Here is a 24,980-nt window from a genome sequence, read left to right as displayed (position 1 = left end):
CATCCATTTATTTAGGTATCATCTATCTATTCAACCATCCATCCTTTTACCCATCCATCAATTCATCTGTCTGTCTGTCTGTCCATCTTTCTGTCTATGCTGCTTAATGGGCCACACTAATAGGAGCATGGAAGACAGTGGTGCTGAGTGTGATTTGAACTATGGGTGTCTGGATCAAGAGGCTACAGAGGAGAAGAATAACATGTGGCTAAGAGATCACTCTAGTGACAGGGAGGTAGTAGCACATGCCTTTAATCCCAGCACTCAGAGGCTACATACCCTGTATTGAAAAAACAGAGAGAGAGAGAGAGAGAGAGAGAGAGAGAGAGAGAGATCATTCTTGTGATACGTTGGTGAATAAAGTGACTGCCTTTTGCCCTTGTCCAAAGAGTCTGCCTGCTCAAACTGGCCTAGTAGAGACTCTGTTGTGTGGTTATTAGTGGCAACTCTAATGAAGATTTATAATGAAAAGGAATAAACTGAGCAAGGAGATAAACAGATTAAGAAATGGAATAAATGGAGTGGTGATCTCAGGGCAAGATCCTACCCAGCTAAGTTTCCAACTTGTGAAAAGGAATTAAAGAAAGGCTTAGAGCCAGGTGTGGTGGTATATACCTTTAATCCCAGCACTAGGAAGGCAGAGGCTGGTGGATCTCTGAGTTAGAAGTCAGCCTAGTCTACAGAGCAAGTTTCAGGATAGTCCAAGATTAGACAGTGAAGGAAGTTATCAAAAAGAACAAGTTGGTGAAGATGTAATTGGATGAGAGGGTCATGTTCCAGCCCCAGCAAGCACAAGAACTAGGCAGCTTTGGCCATTGTGTTTCTGGCTTCAAGGATAGAAGAAAGGCATTGTGGAACCTTCCTCCACGACTAAGGAAAGCTGCTGAGGCCAGGCATGTGTCAGGGGTGTCCCTGAATGGAGGCCTACCTAGAGAGGCCATTGTGGGAAACTGTGAAGGTGAAACCTGTATTGCCTTGGAGACCCAAAGCTGTTGGAGATGCCAGAGTTATGCCAAGGAGAGCTGCTAACAGGGTGTGGAACCAATTCAAGAGAAAGAAGTGTGTTGCAGTCAACAAAGCTGAATGGAGATCAGAAGAGCATTTTGACATCAGACTTGAGGATGCAGAGTTGAGAGTTTGCCCAACTGGCTTTTGGTCTTGCTTTGGTCCAGTACTTCCTCACTATGCTCCCTTGCCTGTATTTTGGAATGGTAATAAATATCCTGTGCCATTATATGTAGGAAGTGCTGATCTGCTTTTTTATTTTGATTTTACAGGGGATTGCAGTTAAGAGATAGCATGAATCTCAGAAGACACTTTGAACTTTAGACTTTTCAGTAAGTTTGAGACTGCTACAGACTGTGGGGACTTTTGAAGTTGGACTGAATGCATTTTTTCATTATGATATGGCTACAAGCCTTTAGAGGTCAGGAAGTAGAATATGGTGATTTGAAAGAAAATGGGCCCCCAAAGGGAGTGAGTGGTGTATTAGGAGGTGTGGCTTTGTTGGAGTAGGTATGGCCTTGTTGGAGGAAGTATTTCACAGTTCACTTCCTGTTGCCTGTGAGTCAAGATGTAGGACTCTCAGCTCCTTCTCCAGCACCATGTCTGCCTGCAAGCCACCATATCACACCATGATGATAATGGACTGAACCCCTGAACTATAAATGAGCCACCACAATTAAATGTTTTTCCTTTATAAATGTTGCTGTGGTCATGGTATTTCTTGAGGCAGCATCTATCTATCTATCTATCTATCTATCTATCTATCTATCTATCTATCTATCTTTTTACCTACTTACCTAACTATCTAATATCTATCGTCTATCTACCACGTTTCCCTTATACATGCCCCTGCTGGTGCACACCTAGGCTAGTTCCCTAACTTGGCATCTGTGACTGGTACTGCAGGTCACCTTATGCAGTTCTTCCTCACTTGTTCTCTGTTGGGCACAAGATTCTACTTTGGCCTCCTCCTCTGCTGCTTTGCCTCATCTGGTTGATTGTATGAGCTGTAAGAACTGTATGTGGAGGGCCAGGCGTTGGTGGTGCACACCTTTAATCCCAGCACTCGGGAGACAGAGGCAGGCAGATCTCTGAGTTCGAGGCCAGCCTGGTCTACAGAGCTAGTTCCAGGACAGCCTCCAAAACAATACAGAGAAACCCTGTCTTGAAAAACCAAAAAAGAAAAAAAGAAAAAAAAAGAATTGTATGTGGAACAAAATACAAACAGCAAGGGAAAGTAATCACTGAAACAAAGTCAACAAAAGCTTTTAAAAAAGAATCAGTGGTTCAGGGTTGGTGATAGAGCTCTGTGGCGGGACACCTAGAATGCATGGGGTCCTCTACTCTGTTGCAGAGTATTTGTTTGCACTGTAAACAAATATGTAAAAACGTGTCTCTGCTTAAGGTGCCTTCTGATGGATTTAATAAAGAGTTAATGGCCAATAGCTAGACAGGAGCGAATAGGCAGGACTTCTGAGCAGAGAGAGAGAGAAACTGGGAAGAAAAATCTAGGCACACAATTTTGCCAGTAGGCTTGGAATAGGCTGTATATGCTGTAATAAGAAGAGGTAACTGAGCCATGAGACAGAATGTAGATTTAAAAATATGGATTAAGTTATAAGAGCTAGTTGGAAAAAGCCTAAGCTAAGGCCGAGCCTTCATAATTAATGATAAGACTCTGGGTCATTGTTTGCAGGCTGGCAGTCCAAAGATATTCTGATAAGAAGGCTTGCTATTCTGCAAGCTAGGTCTGCAAACAAATAAGCAAACGAAAATATATATCCTTGTCTTGATTATGTCCAAATACCTGCCAGAAGTAATTTAAGGGAGGAAGGGACTGTTTTGCTTCACAATTTAAGAAATAATACATTCAGCTTATCGTGGCAGGGAAAGCATAGTAGAAGATGCCTGAGGCAGCTGATCACTTTGTATCTACAGGCAGGAAGTAGAGAATGGACAGGACGTTTGTCCATTCTGGACTAACAAACCTCCAGGCCTACCCACAGCGATTCACTTCCTCCCTGGGAGGCTCTAGCTCCTAAAGATCCCATCATCCTCTGTAGTAGTGCCTCTAACAGGGCATCAAGTGTTCAAACTCGGGTGCTTCTGGGGCACATTTCACATTCTAACCAAAACAAGAGATAAATCAAAGAATGGTGTATCAGAGGTAAACAGCTCAAGTTGTCAGAGGTAAACAATGTGAGGCTCTGTCATGCTCTTTCCAGCCACCATGAAGAAAGCATAAGCCGAGAAGGGGAAAGCCCGGAGATGAGGATGGCAACAGACAGACAAGAGCCATGGGAGGTTTTTCAGAAAGTGTGTTTGTGTGTGTATGGGGGGCGGGGCAGATTAAAAAAAAGAAACAAAAGAGTAAGGATATGACTACTGTTGGTATGGTAAAGGAGGGGGTTTACTGTAAATGAAAGAGAGAGCATAGCCAGAGGCAGAGACATTGGGGGAGTCCAGAGTGAACAAGGCCAGACTGAGCTGGGCCATGTGATGAAAGAGGCCTCGGAGGGAAAGCAAGAGCGGAGCCATTGACCAAGAGGGGAGGCCTTGGCCAAGAGACTGGCATAGCCAAAGGTGGCTGAGTTGTATAAGGGCCAGAGGAGCTGGGGGAGGGAAGGCCAGCCCAACACCTGGATTGGAGAGTTCAGGGTAGAAGGCAGGCATATGCCAGTGGGGAGGACCCTGTAACAGGTAGGGAGACTGAGGGCTGCTGGGAGAACCTGGCAGCCAGTGTCTGCTTTGATATGTTAATGGACACCTCAGTTAGCCATTTGTCCCAGGTTGAGACCTAACTGATAATTGCCTCTGTGATTATGGTGGACTACAGGTGTGGGGGTGGATAGGGAAAACAATGGTGGAGATGAGCTGTTAAACCTGAAAATCGTGAGAGAAAGACCAGTTACACAATTTTTTAAAGCCAAACTTAAAGCAAACTTTAATTAGATACTAGCCAAGATGATGGACTCTAGCCAGGACCATTATGAGTTCCCAATAGTCAGATTTTGCAGAGGCTAAAAAGGCCTCTTCCCACCTTGGTCAAGCATATATTGGAAAATACTCCTGCCTGTGTACCTCCAGCCTACATGGGATCAGGCACAGTCAGTGAAGCTCAGTCCAACACATTTGTTTAGGGGAGTGAAAACCTGTGGCTTGTTAATCTCCTATAAACAAAAGCCTCCGGCATTTCAGAAAGTTATTTAGGCAAGTGGGGCTTACAGGTTAACTTTGGCCCTTACACAGCCAGTTCCAAACCCTGGCAATAGCCCAAGATAAACTGTAGCCCCAGTCATCAGAACATCATGTGGAAAGGGGTGAGACTGTTTTTCCCATAGTCATCATTCTGTTTTATGAGCTTTGCTTTCTGTGACTTCAGTTCCCCATCCTGGACTGAAGAGTGGCCTAGAACTCACTACGTAGCCAAAAATGACCTTGAATTCTGATGCTCTTGCTCCTTCCACTTCCTGAGGGCTGGGATTGCAAGAAGGCCACAGGAGGTTTATTTGGGGGGGGTGTCGAGACAGGGTTTCTCTCTGTCTTTGGAGGCTCTCCCAGAACTAGCTCTTGTAGACCAGGCTGGTCTTGAACTCACAGAGATCTGCCTGCCTCTGCCACCCGAGTGCTGGGATTAGAGGCGTGGGCCACCACCTCCTGGCTGCCACAGGAGGTTTATACAGTGCTGGGGGTGGAACCCTGGGCCACGTGCATGCTAAGCAGACACTCTACCAACTGAGCCATACCCCAGCCCTAATTCATATTTTTAGAATGTTTATAATACATCTAGTTATTTGTGTGCATGCATGTATATGTGTGCCTATGTGTGTGAGCAGGGCCACGGCACATGTGTGGAGGTAAGAGCACCACTCTCAGAGATCTGTTTTCTCCTTCCTCTATGTGGGTCCTGGGGACCAAACTCAGGTCATCAGTCTTAGCAGCAGACATTCTTATCTGCTGAGCCAACTTGCTGGCCCAGAAGTTTTAAGTTACACTCCACACTGAGTAGCATGATGAACTCTTGCACCATCCTGAGCCATCCTACCCACTTAGTATATCTCTATTCTTGTTTTTGTTTGTTTTGTTTTTACTTGACAAAACTAGAGTTATCTGAGAAGAGGAACCTCAACTGGGAAAAAGTCTCCATCCATAGGTCATTTTCTTGGTTAATGATTGATGCACTGCTTCTGGGCAGGTGGTCCTGGATTCTATAAGAAAACAAAGTGAGCAAGCCAGTAAGCAGCATCCCTCCATAGCGTCTGCATCAGCTCCTGCCTCCAGGATCCTGCCCTAACTTCCTTCACTGTTACCTGAAGTATAAAATGAAATAAACTCTTTCCTCCCCTGTAACACAGAAAATAAAAGACCCAGAAACAGATATTGGGGTTCAAGCTAAGGATCAGGGAAGCAAAGCAGCCAAGCTACCAGAGAGCTCTCACCTCTAACAGGGCTGGGCATTTCTATTCTCAAGGTGGCTGGAGAATGAATGCCTCATACTGAGCGTTTGCTCCTGTCTTATATACCTCCCTAATGCTGGGATTAAAGGTGATCTCAGGTGCTGAGATCGTCTTTGTGTGAGCTGTTTCTTTTCAGGACTTGATCAATCTTGTGTAGATCTGGGTGGCCTTGGACTCACAGAGAATTTGTCTACTTCTTAATCCTGAGTCCTAGGATTAAAGGTGTGTACCACCACCTTCTAGTTTCTGGCTGCTGGGATTAAAGGTGTGTGCTTAACTTCTAAGGCTTGTGACTGACTTTGCTTTCTGAATCCTCAGGCAAGCTTTAATAAATCATAAATAATATATTGCCACACTCCCCAAGTTGCTTTTGGTCATGATGTTTTTGTTTTGTTTTAGGTTTTGGTTTTTTGAGACAGGGTTTCTTTGTGTAGACTTGGCTGTCCCTGAACTCATTCCATAGACCCGACTGGCCTCGAACTCACAGAGATCCTCATGTACCATCACTGCCTGGCTTGGTCAACGGTGTTTTATCACAGCAATAGAAACCGTAACTAAGGCCTATTGTGGTGGCACACGCTCGTAGGATTTGCTGAAGGAGGTGGAGGCAAGAGAATAATGAGTTCGAAGTCAGCCTGGGAGAAACCCAGTTATAACACAGCCTCTTTGCCCAGAGATCCACACTGTGTATGCTTCCTGTCTGTTAGTACTTAGCAGCCATCGCATTTATCAGGGTGACTGTTGCTGTATCATGTTATTTATGTTGAATTAACCCTGATAGGCTAGGCTGGCTGATCCCTGATTCCCAGGGATATGCCCCTCTGCCTCCCCAGTGCTGATATTAAAAGAACATGCCATCACACCTGGCTTCTTTAGTGTATATTCTGGGGATAGGACTCCAATCCCCGTGTTTGCATGGCAAACAGTTTGCCAACTGAACTATCTCCCTTACCCCTAATTTATCAATTAAACTTTATCATACATATGCATCTGAAAAAGCCAGTGCAGCCAGAGTTGAGCACTGTCTGCGGTTTCAAGCATCCACTGAAGGTTTTGGAATCTGTCTTCCCTAGAGAAGGTGACCCAGCAATGGAAAGAACTGTGTGACACGAACCCTGATACAGAAAGGCTGTGAGTAGACCAACTAGAAACACTCAGCCAGAGAGCTTTGAAGAAAGCAGAGGGAGACTGAAGTGCTGTGCCCCGGAAAGGGAGCCTCCAAAGTCTATGGAAGGGTGGACCACACCAGGCACCATGACATCCTGTGTCTTTAGCTACTTTTCCTGTTGTTGTGTTACAACACATCCTGACAAAAGTCATTTAAGGAAGGGAGAGTTGATTTTAGCTCACAGTTTAAGGTATATATAGTCCATGATTGTGGGAAGTTCAGGCAGCAGGACCATGAGGCAGCTGCTCCTATTGTATCATAACCAGAAAGCAGAGATTGTATCCAAAACCAGAAAGTAGAACGAGGAAGGCTGATGTTCAAGAAGCATTCTCCGTTTTACCCAGTCCAAGATCCTGGCCCACGGGATGAGTGCCACATACATTTAGAGTGAGCCTTCCCACCTCAATCAACCCAATCCCTCAAGTAACCCAACTCCTTCATGGGCATGCCCAGAGTCTAACCTAATCCAGATAACTGCCCACGAATGAGCCCAGACTTATTTTTAAATCTATAATTGGGGCCCTAGAGCAGCAGTTCACAAACTGTGGGTGGTGTTTGAGGGTTGAGCGACCCTTTCATAGGGGTCACATATCAGATATCCTGCATATTGGATATTTGCATATTATTCATAACAGTAGCAAGATTACAGTTATGAAGTAGCAACGAAAATAGTTTTATTGGTTGGGGTCACCACAACATGAGAAACTATATTAAAGGGTTGCAGCATTAGGAATGTTGAGAACCACTGCCCTAGGGGCTTATCTCTAGGTGAGTCTAGATCCTGTCAAGGTAACAGTCAATATTTACCATTCCTTGGAGTGTGCAGCAGGCAGAGGTGTATACAGGCATTTGAGGAGCTTCAAATCCATTCAGGACCCGAGCCAGACGGGCTTAAAATCTTTTTTATGTTTTAATCTATTAACACACACACACACACACACACCTGTGGAGGTATGGGAGCAGCCTCATGGTATCAGACCTCATGTGCTTTCCACCTTTTGTCTGAGACAGGGTGAACTTAGCCACATAGGCCAGGCCAGCTGGCTCATCTCCACCGCCCAACTCACCAGGAATGAGATTATACACAGGAACCACCATGGTGGGCTTTTTCCTGGTTTCTAGGGATTCTATTCAGGTCCTTGTGCTTGTGAGGCAAGAGTTTTACCAAATCTCTCCAGCCCAGATTTGGCAACTTCATTTCAGCACTGAAGTCCTTTTCTGGAGAAGCTAGTTAACAGTTTAAATTTTTAAAAGAGTGGTCCCTAGTGTTTACTGATCTCTTATTCCTTTAAGTACTTTACAGTGTGTCTCCTGCTTTTCTCCCTTGCTCTGTGAAAGAGGTTCCGTTACTTCTTCTCCCAAAGAGGAGTAGCCCAGGACCAGGTGTTCAGAAATGCCTGGTGTCACAGCTAGTGGGCACAGGAGAAGGGATTTTGTTTTCCTGCTTGGGCTGCTCTTGGGATCCTAGGCTCTATGATGTCACTTCAGCAGGTACTACAAGACACACTCCAAACCTGCCTGGAAAAGGGGGAAATTTAAGTACCAATTTTGTGTGCTGTTCCTCACACTTAACTCCAGTGTATAATTTAGAAGCACACAGAAGATTTACTGTTTTGAGAAAGACCCAAAATTACTGAAATGAAACTTCTTTCCATAATGTGGGAGCAAAGTGCTCCCAGAGCCACCCATGCTGTGGGTGTCTCCCCCTCTTAGAATGACTTAGAAGTTTGTCTGCTCCATCCTTCCTCCATCCCTGTCTCCCCGCACACCAGCGAACAGCATCTCTGGAGGGTTCTTTATCTTTCCTTTGCTCTATGGGTTCCTGAATTTAGATGCTCCTCCCTTAACCTGATTTTTAAAAGAAACCCAGGGTTGTTTTTAAACATAATTTGGAGACTTCCAAGTAAAAAAACATTCAAAATTGCCTATGCTATAAATCTAGGTTGGTGGTGGTGAGGCCAAGTTCATGGAGCCAACAAGGCAGGCTCGAGGGACTTGTAGGGCTTCCAAAGCTGTGAGCCTGGCTTGACTTTTCCTCTCTTCCCACTGCCTCTTCCTTTTCCTCCTCCTCTTCTCTCTCCTCCTCCTGCCCCTCTTTCTCCTCTTCTCTCCTCCCCTCTCCCTTATCTTCTCTTCTTTCTCCTCATTCCTTCACCTCCTCATCTTCTTGCCTCTATCTCCTCTTCTCGCCGATTGGCTACACTGTCTGCCCAGCTAGCTCCAGGAATCTGGCAGAAGCTTTCTTAGCACTGAGGTTACAAGTGTGTGCTGCCCTGCCCAGCTCTTTTATGTGGTTGCTGGAAGCTAAACCAGCACTTTTAGAAAGAAAAGAAGGAAGGAAGGAAGGAAGGAAGGAAGGAAGAGAAGGAAGGAAGGAAAGAATGTCATATAAATTGTATGACAGATGGTATGAATTGTCTGGTTACTTCAGTGTAACATCTAGTGAAGATTGAGCAAATCTCATAGCCTAATCTAACTAAAAGAGGCAGACCAGTAGGGCCCTACGGATGTCCATTTTCAAATTTCCAGAACCAAAGATTATGTTCCATGATATAAATTTGTCTCTGCAAAAGGGACTTTGTGGATGTGATCAAGTTAAGGATTTGTACACAAGGAAATTATCTGTATTTGCTCAATTGAATCACACAGGTCCTTAAAGTAGAGAGCCAGGAGCAGGGGAGGAAACTCAGGAGGTAAAGTGCTTTCTGTGCAAACATGAGGACCTGAGTTCGGTCCCCAACACACATGTAAAAATCCACGTGTGGTGGTGTGTATCTGTAACTCCAGTACTGCAGGGACAGGAGGCTTGCTAGCCAGCTGGCCTGGCTGAACTGGTGAGACACTGGTTCAGAGAAACAAGGTGGAGACTGACGGAAGGAGATACCTAACATTGGCATCCACACACATGCACACATTCATGTGTGTGCACCAGCACATGAGCGTGCGCGCGCACACACACACACACACACACACACACTACACAAAACCACACTCCCCCCCCAAAAAAAAACTGGGTATGATGACATGTGCCTGTAATCCTAGCACTGGGAAGCGGTGACAGGAGGATCCCTGGACTCTGTGGTCAGTCAATTTACTGGATTATTGAGTCCCAGGATCCATGAGAGACCCTGCCTCAAAAAATAAGACCAACAAAAAGGGTCAGTGGCCTGCGAATGATTCCCAGAATCCATGTGGTAGAGAAGGCAAGAACTAATGCCTGTGAGTTGACTTCTGACACGTGAATGAACTTGAGTGTGAAGGCATGCATACATGCATACATGCACAATAATGTTCATGTATATGAAAATATATTTTGTGCAAAAAATAAGGTAGATTGAAACATAAATCATTTTCCTCTAGTATCAAAGGCTAGTCACCAGTTTTCATGAGAAAGCAATGATATAACTCACCTATAACAAGATGCCAACTTGATTTTGTTTATATACATTTCCCTGGCATTGGAGTTCATGTGTTTTAATTTAATAATGAGCTCTTACAAGCTACTACAATGTAGCACAAAGCAGGTTTAGTGGCAAACAAACAATACAAAAAATAAAAAAGTGGCGGGCAACTGAGGAAGGCATCTGACAACAGCTCTGGCCACACCCACATGCACACATGTGCACACGCACAAATAAAATAAAACCCACGAAAGCGAGAGGACCATGGCTGGCCGTGGTCATGGGTAGAGATGTGGCAGAAGAAAGAAAGGGTACAGACTTAGGAGCATGAGACAGAGCCTGTCGCTGATTCTGGGATGTTCAAGGACCAGAGAGGTGTCTCTAGGATGGAGCGAAGAGGCCTCCCTAGCTGCTGACAGCCCACAGAAAAGAGTGCCACAGCCTCATGGCACTCATGGCTGGCTGACAAGGAAATAGATATGCCCCTGCATCTCCTGTGACCCAGGGGGCTGCTGGCCTACAAAACTATAATAATAAACTGTGCTGTGGGAAGTCACCGAGTCTGTAGTGTTCAGTTGTGCAGAGCATTGGAAAGCAAATACCCTTCCCAGAACAGCTTCCCTGTCCTTTTCAGAGAAGGGCCTCATGTCTCCCAAGGAAAACCAGCTTCCCAAAGTCCAAAGTTGTCACGCCCAGACCCTGAATACTCGCCAGAAGTGGTTGCCGCTTTCTGAGAACAATGGTTTGCCTGTATGCCTGAGAACCGATGGGAAATCCACTTTGCAAGCCGCCCTGAGTCTGGCTTACAGGCTGCAGGTTGTTCTGGAATGATCCCTCTTTGCTTTGTTCTGTCCTTTTCTCCCCTGTCTCTGGGGTGGCTCCTGTGACTTTGCAGTTTTGTCTAAAAAGTTGTTCCAAATCTTGTTTAATTTTTGCTTTATTTTTAAATTCTCTCGCTCTGAATATGTATGTGTGTGTGTTTGTGTGTGTGTGTGTGTGTGTGAGAGAGAGAGAGAGAGAGAGAGAGAGAGAGAGAGAGAGAAGCCCAGATGAGTGCAGATGCCCAAAGAGGCATTATACCCTCCTGGAGCTGGAGTTACAGCTGTTAGTGGCAGGAACAAAATTCTGGTCTTTGGCAAGAGCAGTACAACAACAGTGAGTCACCCCTCAAGCCCCTTTGGATTTTTTGTTTGTTTGTTTTCGTTTTTGTTTTTAACTTATGTTTCTTCTCTCCATCTCAGTCTCTGCACCTCTGGGATTACAAGTGTGCACCGCTGCCCCTGGCCTTTTACTCGGGCTATGTGAGTTGAACTCAAGGCATCATGCTTCTGTGGCAAGTACTTTAGTGACTGAGCCATCTTGGTCCCCAAATCTCGTGGAAGAAAAGCTAAGGGGGGCATCTATTGCAACCATCCTAGAATCTGGAACTAGGCAAAATGCCTGAAACAATAACTAATGAGAAAGAAAAGTTTGTTTTGCCCACAGTTTCAGAAGATTGGCACATGGTCGCTTGGCCCGGTTTCTTTGGCAACACAGTAAATCATGGTAGGAACTTGAGGTAGAGGAGGACTGTTTGCCCCATGATGGCCAGGAAGGAGGGGAGAGATAGAATAATTAGGGTTTCAATATGTCTATCAAGGACATGCCTCCAGTAACCTAGCTTCCTCCCACTAGGCCGAAACTCTTAATAGCTCCATACATTGGTGGTCAAGCTTTTGACATATGGGCTTTGGGAAACTTTCACAGCTCAAACTATAGTACAAGATTTATTTTGGTTCTTCCTCGGTTCAGTAAACACATGGACAATCCCAAACAGCCTTATAGGCTAGCCCCTCCCCTGCCATCTTCCGGACCTTGGCCTTGGGACTGATATGCTTGGAACTTCAGTCTTGTGTCCGCAGGGGAGACTAGCAGACAATGTTCACCCTTGGGAACTGAGTTCAAACACCTGCTACTTGATCCAACCGAAGCCTCCACCCAGGAGTCTCCGACAGCAAGCCCCCAGCTGCCAATCTTGCCTGCAGTCTGTGTCTACCCTGCAAAGCTGGTTTGAGCTGCTCTGGGTTGATTAATGCTGATCCTCTCTTTCCATTCAAGCTGTGTTCAGAGAAAGGGCTTGGCCATCTGCAGGGGACCTGTGCGGAAATGTGGGGAAATGACCGTGCGTTTATTTATGTCGTCCATTGTTAGCTAAGAATATCCAGGTGGTCTAATAATGGAGGTACCAAGAAAGGAAAAAGGACTGAGTGGTGGGAAGGATGCTGGGCTTCAGGGTCAGCCTAAGCTCCACAGCTGAGCTGAAGAAACTTCCTCAAGTTGCTTTTAGTTCGTTGGCCCCAGTTTCTTCCTCTGGGGAAAATAGAAAGGCAGCTATCACCAATCCTTGGAGCCTGTAAAGGGATGTAATGAGAAGAGGATGTGTATAGTTTCCCACTCTCCACAGTCAACGAGCCAGAGAGACAAATGAAGAGACACACTAAGAGCTGTCTTTATTTTAGGCTTCCCACCTGCTGGCACGGAGCCTATAAGCAACATCCTTCCCCTGCATCTTTGAGCATCCATATCGTTTGCGACTGCTGGTGATCAGGAGAACCCACATGCCATCCTTTTGCAAGACACTGCTGATAGAGCCTTCTCCACAGCTACTACATCTACCCAAGGAGGACTGAATCTTAGATAACAAAGCTGCCAAACTGAAGAGGTGTGATCAGTCATGGTGTTGCTCACCTTTAACATGCACTCAAGAGACAGAGACAGGCTAATCTGTGGGTTCTAGTCCAATCAGGTTACACAGTGAGATCTTGTCTATAAGAAGAGGAGGAGGAAGGAGAGAAGAGCACACGGAGGAAGTCAAAACAAGTTGTCTTGGGCCGGGTGGTGGCGGCGCATGCCTTTAATCCCAGTTTAATCCCAGCACTCGGGAGGCAGAAGCAAGCAGAGCTCTGTGAGTTCGAGAGTAGCCTGGTCTATAGGAGCTAGTTTCAGGACAGCCTCCAAAGTCACAGAGAAACCGTGTCTTGAAAAACAAAAAACAAAAAACCCAAACAAACAAACAAACAAACAGAAAAACCAAGTTGTCTTGGGTCTCTGGAGATAACTAGATAGCTAATGTGTTTGCAATGCAAGTCAGGTTCTCACCACATTCATAAAAAGCCAAGTGCTGCAATCCCATCAAGACAGACGGAGACAAGCCCGGCAGTGATGGTGCACAGCTTTAAACCCAGCCCTGGGGTAGCAGAGACAGGCAGATCTCTGTAAGTTAGAGACCAGACTGGTCTAAAGAGCCAAGGCTACATAGAGAAACCCTGTCTTGGAAAACAAAGAAAGATGGAGACAGTGCCAATAAACCTGCACAAACAAACCCAGAAAGTATGTGCAAAGATATTAACAACATATTCATTTTAAAATGTTTTCTGGAGGGTTGGAAGATGTGCCAGAGGGAAAAGGTACTAACTGCCAAGGCTGATGATCTGAATTTGATCCCCAGGACCCACAAGATGGAAGGAGAAAGTCAACTGCTGGAGATTGTCTCTGGTCTCCACACACGTTCTGTGGCATGCACATGCCTCACCACAAAAATAAATAAATAAATAAGCATAACAATACCTTTTGAGACAGGGTCTCACTGTGTTGCCCTTGGCTGACTTTGAATTCAGAGATACACCTGCCTCTGCCTTCCTGGTGCTGGGGTTAAACGTGTGTGCTGCTATGTCCAGTCATAAACAATTTCTAATAATCTTCTCTTAACAATAAATGATTGTGATGATACCTTGACAGGCCCTGGAGTCACCTGGAGATGGGCCTCTGGGCAGTCCTGTGGGAGGCCATCTTGACATTAATTCAGGCGGGGACACCCACACACTGTGGGTGGCACCATTCCCTGGGTTGAGATCCTAGACCATCAGTGGAGTCAGGGAGGAGCTGGACAGCCCAGCAGTGGCGTTCATTCCTCCTCTGCTCTTGACTGTAGACATCATATGACTAGCTGCGTCAAGCTCCCTCCACCCTGACTCCCAACCCCCATGGTGACTGTACCTGGAACTGGGAGCCAGAACAAACCCACTCTCCCTTAAGTTGCCTTTGTCAGACTGTTTTATCACAGCGACGGGGAAAAGAGACTGAGATGGTGACTAAATCAGCGTCACTTCAGTGCCGTTGAAGCTTGTGGAAAAAGTTGGTTACAAGGACAAAATATTTCCTGCACAGGGTTCGACAGCTGCCTCATCAGGTAAGAACACTGGCTAGAGGGCAGGGTTGGATTCCCAGCATCCACATGGTGGCTCATAACCAACTGTAATGTTAGTTCCAAGGGATCTGGTACCCTCATCTGGCCTCTGCACTTAGGCAAAACACCCAAACATATAAAAATGAAAAATAAAATACCCCCTGCATAATGTTAAATGAAACAAAAGCAAGAGACAAAATTACAGACATTTTGATTATCACTATAATAAATCTCTACATTCTGGGAGGTCTTAGAATATAGAATATTTTGAAAAGGAACAGACTAGGCTAGAAATGTGGCTAGAAGTGTTTGCCCAGCATGCTCAAGGCCTTAGAGGCAATTCCCAGCACCACAGTACATAAAAAGTTGTCTATGGACAAGCAAGATGACTCAATGGGTAAAGGCACTTGCCGCTAAGTCTGATGCGTGGTACTTACTTGAGTTTGGTCTCCGGGGTTCCATATTTGGAAAAGGAGAACTGATTCTGATTTACACACATTCCATGGTAAACATATCTCTCATCCCCATATACATAAATAAACATGATAGAAATTGATTTTCTATACAATATGTATACTATATGTTGTGATTACTCTTCATATCAATATTATTCTATGTCTATCTGTGGCTGTTTGTCTGTCTGTCTCTTTCCCTGTGGTTTGATGTATGTACATCCATGCACATGTGGAGGTCAGAAGAGGGCTGCAAGTGCCCTGCTGTATCACTGTCTTCCTGATTTGTTTGTCAGTTACTAACCCTGGAGCTAGGCTGGCAGTGAGTAAGCCTTATCCATCCTCCTGTCTCTGCCTCTCACAGCACTGTGGTTATAGACATAGATGTACCCTTGCCCAACTTTTTACATGCATACTGGGGATTTGAATTCAGGTGCTCATGCTTGTGCAATAAGCATTTTTACTTGCTGAGCTATCTTCCCAGCCTTATTACATCATTGTTAGTAGTTGCATGGTATCTCGTGGTTTGTATAAACCAAAATGTCACTGATCTCCTATGGTCTACAGGGTGAGTGCCAGGACAGCCAGAGCTGTTACCCAGAGAAACCCTGTCTTGAAAAACAAAAACAAACAAACAAAAAAAACCCACCAAAAATAGTGTTCAAATGGCTTCTGGTCATTTACCATTCCCAGTATTCTTCAAAGAGTAATTTTCTGGTTAGTATTGAATTATTTCTCCACTTATTTCCTCAGGATAAATTCCTAGAAGTGAAACCGGTTGCTCAAAATCATTTCAGAGCTTTGGAAATTTATTGCTAAATGAACTTCCCAGGAGACTATCATTTCACTCACCACCCCCCAGCAGCAGAACCTAGTGCATGCTCTTTCTCCAGTGCTTCTGACAGCATAGCTCACCCATCTGCTTTAAAATTAGGAAAATAACTCACGAACATATGCCCGCAGCAGGTGCAAAACTCTAAAATGTTTTGTTATGCAATCCTAGCTTGCTATGATATTGATAGCAGGTAACATTTATGATATAGTCACCATGTCCCAGGTAGTATGTGACAGGAATCAATTCCTTTTTAACCTTCCAGGTAATCCCATACGGTAAGTATTGTTATCAACACATCACATTTGAGGAGAGCCAGGCACAGAATGCTAAAAGGAGCTGTGGTCTCAGTGTGTCTTCCAAAGCATTATGGACCAGGAGCTTCTGAGTGAGAAAGCCTAGCGGGAGGCCATGAGCCTCGGGAGCATAACCTCTGCAGTGTAGTGTAGTTCTCGCAGGAACCCGTTTTCTCTCTGGCTTCCTGTCTCACCGTGTGATCTTCCCTTCTCATACATGCTTCCACAGCTGTGATGATAGCCACCAGTGAGACAGAAAAAGCTCATTTCTTTATGAAATATCTGAGACTTACGTATTTCACTGTAGTGACAAAGTGACTAAACCAACAAAGTAAGAGTCTAAGGAAATGGGGGATGCTCTATGATTTTATTCACCCCGGCTACAGCCTACTACAAACTATGCATTTGCATTGTTGACTGTCCTTGTTAATGATGTTAAGTGAGACCTTTCAGATCAAGATTCATGATAGCACCCTGTACTAGATATTACTCTCTAGGGAGAACAGAACAAATAGACTATATGTCGACATTGAGCTAAGGAGATAGCTTAGTGGATAAGGCGCTCATTTCACAGGCGATAGGACTTGAGTTCAATACGGAGAACCTGTGTAAAACAATCCAGGCATGGTGGTATGCCTTTGTAATCCTAGCATTTGGGAAGTGGAGACAGGGCTGCTTGGGGCTCACTGGCCAGCCCCTCTAGTCAAATTGGTGAGCTCCAGCCACCACAGGCCCAAAGTTACTCTACTTTCTTTTGAGGGCAAGTCTCAGTTTAGGAGGCTAATGTGGGTAGGCCCAGCCCACGGTATTGGGGGACAGGGCCTGGGTAGGTGGTCTTGGTGTATGTAAGAAAGCAGGCTGAATGAGCCACGAGAACAGAACACTACTAACAAGCAGTGTTTCTCCATGGCTTTTGCTTTAGTTCCTGCATTTAGGTACCTGCTTTAACATTTCTCAATGATGAGCTGAGAACTCTACATTGAAATTGAAAGACCTCGGCATCAAAGCGCCGGGCACTAAACCGAACCCTCTGCCCAAGAACCGGGGCCAGACCACTGGCTGCAAATGCAAGAGGTGATTTATTGAGTACACAGGTGCCTGCGGATGCTACTGCAACTCAGGTGCAGAGCATACCGGGCTTGCAGGGAGTATAATATTTATAGAGTTGTAATGGTTACATAAGTAACAGGCATTTCATTGGCTCATCTTGGGGGTAGTTCCCACGGACTAAGTTTCCTGGTATTACTTTATGAAAGACCCCGGCACGCTTCAACAATTATTATCCGGGTCCCATGACTGCTCTGGTGACCACAGATCCTGTTGGACATCCTGCCAGCTGGGCGAGGCACCTGGTCTGGGTTTCTTTCATTAGGCAACGGCCTGGCCTTGCTTTTCTTTTCCTAGGGGGTCCTGGGTAGGGGTCTTTCAAAATAAGCCCTAAGTTGCTTTTGGTAATGGTTTTTTATCATAGCAATAGAAACCCAAACCTAAATATCATGTTTGGGTTTTGTTTTTTGTTTTTGTTTTTTTTTTTTTTAAGAAAAAAAAAAGCCAGGCTTGATGGTGTATACTTGTAATCTCAGCATTGAGGGTGTAGAGACTGGCAGATCTATAGGGCTTGCTGGTCAGCCAGCTTAAGATCCATGCCAGTGAGATACCCCATCTCAAACAAACAAACAACACTCCCCCAAACAAAACCACAACAGCAGCAACAACAAAAAAGAGGACAGCATCTGAGAGACAACAGACAGCTGAGATTGTCCCCTGGCCTCCATATGCCTGTGTTCCCCCCACACAACACACACATACATGTGCCCATACACAAAGAATCCTACCCTATAGGGACTACATGACTGACAGATGGCCAGCTTGGGGGATAGAGTTGGCTTTCAGCCCTAGCCTGCACCACCCTTGGGCTGGCAAGATGATTTGGTGAGTAAAAGTCCTTGCTGTGCCAATGTGAGAACCTGGATTAGAACCCTCAGAACTCACATGTAAAAGCCAGACACACGACTGTGTAGCCTTAATCCCAATGTTCCTACAGCAAAATAGGAGGTGGACATGACAACATCTGGAAGCTTGCAGGCCAGCACGATGGTCTGTACAACAGCCAAATGACAAAAAAGACCCTGCCTCAAACGAGGTGGAAGGTGAGGGCCAACACCTGATATCAGTTTCATATATATTCCAACACACACACACACACACGCACACGCACGCACGCGCGCACACACACGCACGCGCACACACACGCACGCACACACACACGCGCACACACACATACACACACGCACACACACACACAATACGAAGGAAAGGAAAGGGTTCTCTACCATACCCCTTAGGTCAGCTCACCAACTTTCCTGGTTTCTGGGGACTGTCATAGTCTCAGGACCAGCAGCCCATGTTGTTTTCTGTTCTCTCTAACACTGTGTGTGTGTTGGGGGGTGTGTGCCTGGGGGAGGGTTCCAGGGGTACACTTTTAAGTCACAGACCCCAGAAAACATTAAACACTGGGTCCCAAACACCTCAGGGACCCCATACCAGCCATGCTACTGTGCCCTACTTTTCCATGGCTCTCCCCTCTGGGCCTGACCTCAGATGATCCAAAACCCAGGTAGAGAGGATGAGGGCTATGGTAGGGGCATGAACAGAGAGGCTAGCTGGTCAGACCCGGTCTCTCTCTGGAGTGTCAAGGCATGGAGTGGGCTTAGCTTGTGGGAGGCTAAAGTTTGGTGCATTGTGTGTTCTAATGGTTACAGCTTGCTTGTACTCCAGCTTGGATATTTTAAGTCACCGCAAAGAGACTTAAAAGCACACAGAAGCCCCGTGGGAGCTGCCACAGAGTCCCCGAGGGACAAAAAGGAATGCTGGCATAGGTCAGTGAGCAGACTGAGGCTGCTGGTGACTGTCCAGTGCTGGAGTAGCCATTTCTGGGGCAGTTACATGGAACAGCACTGTGTGACCCACCCAGACCTCTGTCCCTTCTCTCAACCAAGGCAAGATCACAACACCAACCATCATGTTTGGCTAAGGAAAAAGGTTAGGAGCTCGGAATATCCTCTTGCTGCCTTCCTCCTCTGAGGGAACAGTCCATATCCCTTAACAGGCACAACACGTACCTCTTCATGAAGCAGCCATATAAACCCATAGCTTGCCTGCCTCTGCAATACGCTGTGATAGCCCTTTATACACATTATCTTCATTTGTCGTTTATAAGTCACCTGTAAGGCGGCATCCTCAATCTTCAGAGGCTCAGGGAGGAGAAAGCGTCTGTCTAGCTTTTAAGCAATAAAAGTGACTTGAAACCAGCTTTACCTGTGGCTGTTCCTGGCACCCCTGCAGGGCTTTGTACATTAAACACTTTCTCTCACTGAGCTATGCCCAAGCCTCAGCTTCCACCACAATTCCATGCATGGACATAATATATTTCGATCACATACTGCCATATTAATTTCTTTTACATCCCTCACACTCCCTCCTTTTCCCAACAAGTCCCTGCTACTTTTACATCTTTTTTGTGTATGTGTGACCCACTGAGTTTAATTAGGGTTGTTCAGGTGAGCATAGGCAACTTGCCAATGGCTAAACCACTGAAGGAAATGACTCCTTCCCAACTCCCAGCCACCATTAGCTGCCCTGAGTTCTTCAGAGAAGGGTGGAGACTCAGGAGCCCCTCACCCAGCTTCCTTAATTTATGTGGGGAGTTTCTAGCTCCTCTGGTAACTGGGCATCTTCACACTGGAGTTCGGGTAGGGTAGCTGTTTTCATACTTGCCAAGCTGCTTGGGGCTCAACGTGGTTATTTTTTAGTTAAATTGACCTTCATAACCTTGCCTTGGGTTCTACCCACACTTAATCATGTAATTTCCTGGGAAGAAAAACACATCCTGGATTCTAAATAGCAAAATTCCAAACACACTGTTGGGATGCAGGCTTATTTGTGAGTTAGGGAATGTCTCCTGTAAACTGTTTTAGTTTGCATGACAAGAAAAAACAAACTGGGCTCTTTTGTTATGCTGTTTGGGGTGTCTGTTTAAAATAAGACAGAAGTGAAGCTGTGCTGCCCTTTGTCCATTTTAAAGGACATCTACTTTGGAATCATTAACTCATAGGAGGCCTAGGGAGGCAGTCCAGTAGGTAGAACATGCCTTGCATGTATGAGGCCCGGTATTTGAGGGCCAGCACTGCGTAAACTGGGTTTTTGTGGTGCTTCTGGAAGTGGAGCCAGGAGGATCAGCAGCTTATCCTTCAGCTACACAGTGGGATAGTGGGATAGTGATGCTCTGTCTCGAAAAACAAACACAAAAGTATCTCAGGAGTGTCTGAGAATAACTATGCTGCCTTAGCTGGGGTTTCTACTGCTGTGATAAAACACCATGACCATAAGCAACCTGGGAAGAAAAAGGTTTATTTCATCTTACAGATTGCAGTCTATCATCCAGGGAAGTAAGGGCAGGAACCTGGAGGCAGGAATTGACATAGAGGCTATAGAGGAGTCATGCCTGCAGTGTATTTGGCCCTCCCACATCAATCATCAATCAAGAAAATGCACCTTAGACTTGTCATTAAGCCAGTCTGATGGGAGTGTTTCCTTAGTTGAAGTTCCTTCAGTTGAAGTTCCCTCTTCAAAACAACTCCAGGTTGTCTCAAGCTGACAAAAAACTAGCCAGCATATATTCACCACTGGGAAAAAAATGCATGGTCTGGGGTTGGGGAGAGGGCTCAGCTGGTAAAGTACCAGCTTGCAAAAGCATGAGGACCTGAGTTCATATGCCCAACATGCATATAAAAGTGGACATGACACACATCATTCACTCCAGCATTCAGGATAGAGGTGGAACCCTGGATCTCACTGGTTAGCCGGTCTAATCAACTGGTGAGTTCCAACCACGTTCAGTGAAAGAGACCCTGTCTCACAAAAATGATGGAGAGCACCTGTAAAAGATACAGGATGTGAACCTCCCTCCCTCCCTCTCCCTCTCTCTCTCCCTCTCTCTTCCTCCCTCCCTCTCCCTCTCTCCCTCCCTCCCTCCCTCCCTCCCTCCATCCCTCCCCCTCTCTCCCCCACCACGCATGCCTGTCCGGTCTAGCCTTCGCTTTGCGCTAAGCTAGGTTTATGATCTTGAATGTGTCACTTTAATCGTCAAGGCATCACTTCTCAGTCTGAAGAATACAGGGTGATTCTAGAAAACCCTCTTCAGCTCTCACAGTCTAGGGACCACAGGGATTCTCAGGTGTAGAATTACAAAAGAGAGGTCTGCTTGGAAATCCCACTACTTTCTTCTACTTCCCTTTGTAGACCTGAGAGGGAATCAGTGCTCTTGAGTTATGGCAGAAGGCAAAAAGGGAAAGTCAGGTTCTTTTGGGTGAAATGGAGCATTTAATGATGGATAAGCAGAAAGATGCCTGATAGGCCTTTTTCTTGTTGGGTGTTTGGTTAATCTATCAGAAACTCCTGGCATGCTAGTGACAACCTGCATTGAAAAGGGCGGAACTTGGCTCCCCTGCCCTTCCAGCTGTAAGAGCTTGGAAGCAAAGCTGTGGGGAAAGTGTCTTTCATTTCCCTCTGGAAACTCTGGAGCGTTGGGTTTAGCTTTTGCCAACTGTGCAATGTGGGCTGCCTTCTAAAAGAAGCCTTTTTTGTGGCGGTCTTTTAGGCCGCAGTACCCCGTTGGCATTCATGGCCCCTTGGAACAAAGCCTGCTGGAAAGTCTGGTACTAACTGCACCAGCATGGGAAGAAACTCATTTGCTAATGGGGGGAAAAGGCTTCAATATGTCCTCAGGGTCTTTAGTTAAGCTAAGATCTGATTTGTGTCCCTGTCTGTTTTCCCTCCATCTCTCTCTACACGTGCAGCTTATACCATAAACACTTACCACCAGGACACTGGGAAAACAAAATCAAAAAGGAATGAAGAGAACCAGGCCTAAGGAAAATAGGAACAGAAAATCAGGGTGAGATAAAAAGAGGACCACAGCTGTGTGGACAATGAAGGCCAAACAGTTGTGATAGTTGAAATTCAAATTTAGCTACCTAAAATATTCCTAGTGTCAAAGCAAGAATGGGCTATGCTGTTCTTCAAATACTTCTTGGTGCTAGGGAGGAGAAAAGGGTCTGATTGCTCGGAAGAATACACATTTGGCCATACATTCAGCAAGTGTCTATTAAATGCTCACCACATGCCAAGGCCTATCAGAGATAAAGAGGCTACATGCTGCAGCTCAGCATCTCAGGGAGACTGGGGGAAGGAAGTGTACTTGCATACCCACTGTGTGTCAAACACTGTGCACTGAAATAAGTGCCTATTGTGTGCACATACTGTATGCTTCTGTATACATGTGTTTGTGTATTTTATATGCATGGATGTTTGTATGTATACAGATGTGTCTGCACAGGGGCACCAGAGGACAACCTCTGCTGTTGTTCCTCAAAAACAAAGCAAAACAAAACAAAACAGGGTCTGGATAGATGTCTTAGTAGTTAAAATGCTGAACTGCTCTTATAGAGGAACTAGGTTGTGCTCCCAGCACCCATATCAGGCAGCTTGTAACTCCAGCTGCAAGGGGTCTAACACCCTCTGGGTTCCTTGAGTACCTGTAAGCATGTGGCACACACAAAGTCATTCAGTAAACACACATACACATACAAATAAAATCAATAATAAATCTAATAAATCAATCAATAGGTCTTTTAAAAAGGTTTCATTCAAATTTTATCACATACATTTATTGGTTTGCTTGCTTATTTATTTATCATGCCATTGTGTGTGTGTGTGTGTGTGTGTGTGTGTGTGTGTGTGTGTGTGTGTGTGTGTGTAGGTTAGAGAACAACCTGATGGAGTTGGAGTTGGTTCTCATCTTTCCTGTGGGATAGGAGGCAAGTGCCTTTAGTTGCTGAGTCATTTCATCAGACCTACTTTGTCTTTTCAGACAAGAGTTTTTCCCTGGCCTAGAACATAGCAAGTCAGCTAGTCAGGGAGTCTCAGAGACATATATTTCTACCTCTCTAGGTCTGGAATCACAAGTCTGAGCAACCACATCCAGTCTTTTTCATGTGGGTTCTAGGGATTGAACTCAGGTCTTTGTGCTTGTGAGACAAGCTCTTTACCAACTGCCAGCAAGTCTTTATCTCTTTGGCCTGATACTATGCTTTTAGTTATGCATTAAGTATGCGTGCACTGCATTCAGAGACTATATTTTTAATTGTGTAACATGTCAGAAACCATGCTTTTAATTATGTGCCTACTGTGTGTCAGACAGTAGGCATTTAATTATGTACTTGTATATGACAGGTATGATTATTTTTCCTTAACTTTCAGAAACACTTCTGTCAAACGAATATTATGATCCCCCCTAGGAGAAAGCAGACTTCAGCTGTAGTTTGGTCCAGGTCAAAGCCATCAGGTTTTACACAGTGAATACCATTGATGGTTCCCATTTTCCATGATCAAACCCTGCTTGCCTTGCTAACAGAACCTCAGTACTTTTTTTTATTAAGATTCGTTTTCATTTATGTGTGTGTCTATGCTACCTAGAAGAACAGCAGGTGCTCTTAACCAGTGAGTTGTCTCAGTCCTCAGCTTTGTTCAATTCCCTGTTTCTTAAAATAGCAAAGTCAAGGGACAGTGACCCATTCTCAGCTCTTGGGATAGAAACTAAAGAGCATGTGACATTCTCCTTAGGTACAAGCTAGGCTAGGGTACGATGCCCCTCATTTTCAGCGGTGACCTAGTATACCTGTGTGATATATTATTTATGATTTATTAAAGCTTGCCTGAGGATTCAGAAAGTAAAGCTAGCCTTGACTATAGAGATCAGGCAGTAGAGGTGCACACCTTTAATCCCAGGACTCGGGATTAAGAGGTAGAGGAATCCCTCTGAGTTCAAGGCCACCCAGGGCTACACAAAATCAAATCAGAGGTCATGCCTTTAATCTCAGCACTAGAGAGGTATAAGAGATAGGAGCAGGGTCTCAGAGCTGGAATTCAGTCTGAAAATTAGTCTCTAGCCATGTTCAGGCGAGCATAGCGGTCTGAGTGAATCTGAGGAGAAGCGAGGTTGGGAGCAGTCTGATGATCTCCCTTTTGGTCTGAACTGAGGTAGAGGTAAGAGCTAGTGACTGACTGCTTTGCTTATCTGAGCATCAGCTTGAACCCCAAAATCAGTCTCTGGGTCTTTTATTTTCCATGCTACATACCTGGGGTTCCAGTCCAATCCTCGATATCACAGAAACAAACCAGGAAGAACATCTATTCCATGTCTGGAAGGTTTTCCCTTTCTTGCTGGATGTAAACTAGTAGGTGTGTATCAGTGCTGGCAGCATTTCTGTGACTTCTGCCGTTAGTTCCTGCAGGATGAAACCTTCCCTTCTGGAAAGAGACTCAGGAAGCTCCTGAAAGCCTTGAGTCCCGACCCCTTCCCAAAGTAAGAAGAGCCTCTGAGGAGAGAAGGGGTGGGGCTGCTGGCAAGTCTTGCAGGAACCCTGGGGTTGCAACCGTGGTGAGCTGGTATGCACTCTGCAATCCAGCCTGAGATCCATGTGATCCTGTCCCGAAACAAAACCAAATTAGTTATGAAAAAGTACAGTAACTCTGCCCTTGGAGCACATTAGGAACCATTGCAGCCCTAGGAAAAGACCTTTAAGAAGGAGACTAAAAAATCTCCAAATGACATCTAGTTGTGTTTTCCCCTTCTACCTTCAGTTTATTCATGCAGGACGCATGCTGTGACCAGACCCAGCGCCCTTGAACTTCGTTGACCTTGCATTCCTTTCTAACAGGTCCTTCCCTTCCCTGGAGGAGGAGCTCAGAGGTTAAGTGACAGTTTGTCCCTGTTCATCTTTCATACCCATTCCTCCCTGACTGGGAGGCGAGCATTACAAGCCAGCACCCTCGGGCCGACTGCTAAGAGAAAAATCCTGGCATGGAGAGAGCTGCCAGCTGGTCCCATACCCACATCTTTTCAGTAAATTTCCCTCAAGCATATGTACACATACAAATATGCCTTCTGTTGAACGCAGTGAAATCATCTTCTGCAGAGGCTTTGGAGACAGGAGACCATGGAGTCAAAGCTGTGATTTGGGGCTAAGTACAGTTGTTATGCAGCAAGACCCTATGTCACCCTAACTTTCAGGTGTGAAATTT

The 24,980-nt window shown here is 45.4% G+C and overlaps 1 long non-coding RNA gene across 1 annotated transcript; it reads right to left on the bottom strand.

Moving 5' to 3' along the window:
* Positions 1-20,229: 20,229 nt before the first annotated feature.
* LOC121137197 lies at positions 20,230-24,354 on the bottom strand. Its single transcript, XR_005874431.1, has 3 exons — positions 24,035-24,354; positions 21,715-21,764; positions 20,230-20,773 (listed from the first exon to the last, which is right to left on the bottom strand). It is a non-coding gene; the product is annotated as an uncharacterized LOC121137197 (long non-coding RNA).
* Positions 24,355-24,980: the final 626 nt, after the last annotated feature.

This window comes from Mesocricetus auratus, unplaced genomic scaffold, assembly GCF_017639785.1.
Source record: "Mesocricetus auratus isolate SY011 unplaced genomic scaffold, BCM_Maur_2.0 Super-Scaffold_100676, whole genome shotgun sequence".
Lineage (NCBI taxonomy): Eukaryota > Metazoa > Chordata > Mammalia > Rodentia > Cricetidae > Mesocricetus > Mesocricetus auratus.
The sequence above is the reverse complement of the archived record's forward strand: the minus strand, read 5'-3'. Positions and strand labels throughout refer to the sequence as shown.